At 35.5% G+C, this 5,037-nt stretch overlaps 1 pseudogene; it reads right to left on the reverse strand.

Moving 5' to 3' along the window:
• Positions 1-1,550: 1,550 nt before the first annotated feature.
• On the reverse strand, positions 1,551-4,344 carry LOC148696982 (uncharacterized; annotated as a pseudogene).
• Between the last annotated feature and the right edge of the window lie 693 nt (positions 4,345-5,037).

The raw sequence follows: 5,037 nt of genomic DNA on the forward strand, positions 1-5,037 counted from the left end.
AACGACCTATGAAGACAACATTGCATGTATCGACCATATGATAACATGATACATCTAAGAAGTCAAGACCATCATATTGAATCTACATCTCAGCAGCATGAGTATTAGAAGATTGAAGTCAAGCAAATCCTATCTGAAGACAACCTAATCGACCTTTTCACCAAGTCACTGCCAAAGTCTACTTTCTAGAAACTTGTCAAAGGTATTGGTATGCGTAAATTGTCTGATTTGCAATACTTGTAGTTTTCATATGGAAGTTTTGTTAAACTCAAGGGGAGTATTCAGAAGTATACTCACTTAATCTTAATGTACTCTTTTCCCCTTGGATTAGGAGAATTTTTTCCACTAGGTTGCTGCTATCTAACGAGGTTTTAAAGAGGCACATATCCTTGGCTAATCATTATGTTGTGTTTGTTTTACTTGCTTCCTTAAGGCATTTTAGTTTTACTCGTTATGCATTCTTCCGTTTGTTTTGAGACTTGCATTCGCTCATTAGTGTCTATGAGAAGACTTCATCAACTGCTTCCATATTTTCTTGAAGACCAATTGTGTCTACTAATTGAGCATTTACATGTACACTCAAGGGGAAAGTACTGTAATTAATATTTAACATTGTGTAATTGTGTAAATCTTAAGTATAGATAAGTTAGGAATTCTTCGGGGTCTAGAAGATTTTTCTTATTTGACTTTGTATTACTTGAAAAACACGTGATTCTCTCCCTTACTATAACTAAAGACACTAGGCATGAAAAATACCAACACAGAACTTCTCAAGTACTACTCTTCTCTCAACCGCACCCTCTCTCTTTCTTTCTAAATTTTAGGTCATAATATAATGTTGAGAACGGCTTATGGCATGCTGGCAGTCGGATATTGGCTGGACTACTACTATTCGAATGTGCATATGAGTCAACTACAATTATATGGAATGGCACTACGGTACCTTACTCATCCAAGGTACGCAACAACGCGCGTACTCCTCAGGGTTACCTACACCAACGACCTCCTGTCTTTAGATGTACTTATAATCTTGAGCCTTGATTATATCGATATCATAATCTTGAGGTGTATAACATAAGAAATCAAATATTTTTACAGTGTTAATTAGGCCTTCCACAGTAAGCTTGAAAAAGTACGTGTGATACCAATATATTGAATGCATGAGTTCAATACATTAGACTCATGAGTGATAACAAAATATTAAACTCAAACTAATAATAGTAGTGTTATCTGTATCAAACTTAAACTGCCTGATTTCCATATATAGATTCACATTTACTCAAACTAATGTGGAGCCTTACGATACATATGCTAAGATCCTGGTGATGAACATGATGGTGAGACCAAAACAACCTCAAATCCTCCAAAAAAGAATTCAAATCTTTGGTTACATAGTAAAACATCACTAGAAAGAACAACAAGAATTAAATAAATGACATGATCAATACTCAATGTCACTGCTAGACTTATCAACTATATTCTCTCAAAAACTTGCATACCAAGTCTTATTATTTGCTCAAAAGTAATTAATTTTGAATATAAAGTGTGTGCACTGTCTTAGCATCGATTGATCGATAACGCTAACCACGAAACGTTGGAAGACAGAACCTCATCAGTCTGTCCTTACAATGTAAACCATTGTGCTCGCCGCAAACAAAACAGAGAGGCTTCCACCTCTTGAGCACAAACTCAAAGCCGTCTCTGCCTCATTGTGTTTGGTTCCCCACCATTCTCGCTTGGCTCAAGTCACAGTTCAAGAAGCCCCAAAGGTTTTGGAACATGTAAACACTGTGAGGACGAGTAGTGTCATTTGGTGGATCATACCTGAAAACTACAAACACCCAAAGCACCATTGATCATATATTCAATTTTATGTACGATGGAAAAGGAGCAGTAGTGAAGTAAATTGTGCAAGATAATGATTACAGTTGCCGAAAAATTTAGGTAGTAGATTTTGATTTTGATTTTGATTTTTTTTGCCTAATAGTTTGACATGTTATGATTTATGTCACTAAATTGTTGATATCGGTAGAAAATTTGTAACATAAAAAGTGACATCTTTGCAACGACAACTGAAGAAATGAACAGAAATTTCTCACCAAGAGTGTCCTTGATATAAAATGGTCCATTCTTCAAAGCCGACTCTGTGTACTAAATCCGAATGCCAATTTTCTGAACCACCAACTATTATCTTGTTGGGACCTTTGGTCTTATTGAGGTGAAATGAGCCATAGTTGAAACCCTAACCTGTGTAATTATCATATTGCCAATCCTTGTTGGCTGTGCTGCTAACTGCTAGCGTTGAAGTAATTAGCACAATTGCTAATGTAATTTGTGCAAAACTTGGAACCCATTATTCTCCGCCAAATGCAGCAACTCAAGGAAGAAATGGTGAAATCCAGAGGTTAGAGGAGGATGAAACTTAAGAAGGAAACTTCTAGTTTCCTAATAGCCAGAGTGAAATTTGCAAGATTGGAAACAAGAAAAAGCAAAGTGAAATTATAGAAAAGGGGTAACACAGCAAACTCTTTTGCATAGCGTGGTCTGATTTGATTCATTTTTTGCCTGAAACCATACACTGAATCAACATAACATAAATGTCTGACCTGGTTCGATTTAGGTCTTAAACTAGTAGTATAATACAACCAAATTACATTTACTGACTAGTTTGGTTTTATCATTTCACCTCATAAGCAATTTGGAAAACATTCTATGCTCTCTTACTTATATCATAGGGAACTTATTAATATTGTAAATAGAAAAACAGTTGTGAAAACTCCTCTACTGTTGTAGACCTATTTTAGTGAGGGAAAGAGAGAGAAGTGCGGTACATAAAGAAAGAGAGAAAAGAGAGGCTTGAGGAATTCTATGAATGATATTCTCTATACCTTGTGCCTTTATTTATATTAATAAGGGGAGAGAAACTTACTCTCTAGGTAATACATGTTGTACAAGGAAAGATATTCTGGATCTCACAAGATTCATATATATATATATATATATATATATATATATATATATATATAATTTACTTAGGATTTACACAATCACATTCTTAATTAATAAAAACTGCAATATCTATCAGTTAGAGATTGTTTTTCTCAACAAAATGGACATCAAATTTGAATGACTTAGAAATTTAGTTTTTATTTTTTATTTTTTATTTTTTTTTAATAGATCATAATGAAAACAGTAATTGGATTCTGGATGAAAGGATTAGTATTGGCTTCTCAATGAAGTTTGAATTAATCCCATAATAAGTCTAGGTTCAAAGTCCTAGTTGGAGTCAAAGAAGGTGAAGTAGTGATAGGATTTCAATGGAGAATGACTTGTTAGAGGACTGAAGATCATTCTAAGCATAACATGATAATAATTCAAGAGATTGTAATACTATTGAACTTTATAACTAACTGTCTTGGGTATCAAGTAATTTATTCCTATAAATATTAGAGGACAACATAAAGAGGGCCTTCAACTCAACACACAAATCAACTTTCACACCATTTTCTGAAAATTGACTGATTCACTAACTGTCAACACAAACTTTGACTGGATAGATGGCTTTGGGTTAGCAGCCGACAGACGACAACCGACTGGATAAATGGGGTTTTGCAAAAAAAACCAATGAAAGTAACAAACTGGATAAACAAGGTCGAAGTTGTGGAGTCAATTTGCCTTGGAAGTTTCTATTGACTAGATAGACAGGGACTCTCCAAGTCTGTGGCTAGCTATTTATCTTAAGTCTAAACCGGCGAAGAATCTTTGATTGTTTCGCCGAAAAGGATCACTTCATCAGCCTTTTCGGCGAGGTTTCATGATTGGTTACTCTCATATCACATTCAGAGTTTGGCATACAGACAGCTAAACCATTTTTACAATTAGGACACTCAATTTCTTTAAGCATCTTTGTCCATACAGTTTGATACAGATTCGAGGACCTCTATTTTCACTAATATAGTTAAGGTTGCAAAACTTGGTGCAGAAGATCCAGAATTGTTACAACCTATCCCTTAAAATAATGTATTTTTATTCCCAATCCATATGAAACGACTATTTTGCCCTTGAGTGGGTTTATTGAGTAAATTTCGAGCCTCAACTCAAATATCAATTTCTTATACTTTCTTATGTTTTCCTAATTATATTCATGTACGTGAATGTGACATCGAAAAGGAAATTCGAAATTTAGTCAGAACGGGTATTATGGTAATTTGAAACCTTGAGAGGGGCAAACAAGTAGTTTCACTTAAAATTTTTAAGTGGACTTAACCCACTCCATCTCTCTCGTTCCCCATACTTCTGCAATTTCTCCCTCTTTCTATAGCACTGTGGCAAACTAGCCACCATCACTGATAAGTCTGGTTGTCCTTTTCGTTGTTGGACTCAATCACTTAGGTTTTGTTTTGGTTTTTCAATAAGTTCCTATTATCTAGGAAGACTTGTTCTACGTAGACTAATTCCTCATGCACATTATCACTTTCCGATTAGTGTGGATTGTGGGCTGTTTTTTAGGGTTCCGTTAATTCTGTAAGGCTATATAATGGCCAAAGTCTCTATTCAATAAGTAAGTTATTCTTCAAGTTTGCTTGAGTTATTTGCAGTGTTGCTCTTGGTATATTTATTCTTGTTCTCAACAATCACCATCATTTCCTTAATTTATCTAACCTCAAAACCCCCATGTGAGGTTCTTTATCCACTCTTCGAGTTCCAGGGTTATTTCTATGTGTTGGAGATGATTTTGGTGTTGAATCTAAGGGTTTTAAACCCTTGTAAATTTTTGCGCATGCTTATCTGTCCTGGCGACGAACTCCGATGAGAAACCGTTGAGTTCAAAGTCGGTTGGGGGTTCCCTCTCCTCATTATTGTTTCTATTTTTGTGGGAATGAGATTGATGAGGTTATCAGATTAAATATCATGTTCTAACATCTGCATACACTCTGCCTTGTTGCCCAGTATCGGGCGAGGGAAAATGGGCGAACTTCAGCGAGTTCGAGACACATCCTTCCTTCAACCCTCTTGCATTCGGTCTGGGTGAGTTTC

This window comes from Pyrus communis, chromosome 5 (assembly GCF_041283825.1).
Source record: "Pyrus communis isolate YQ-2024b chromosome 5, ASM4128382v1, whole genome shotgun sequence".
NCBI classification, from domain to species: domain Eukaryota; kingdom Viridiplantae; phylum Streptophyta; class Magnoliopsida; order Rosales; family Rosaceae; genus Pyrus; species Pyrus communis.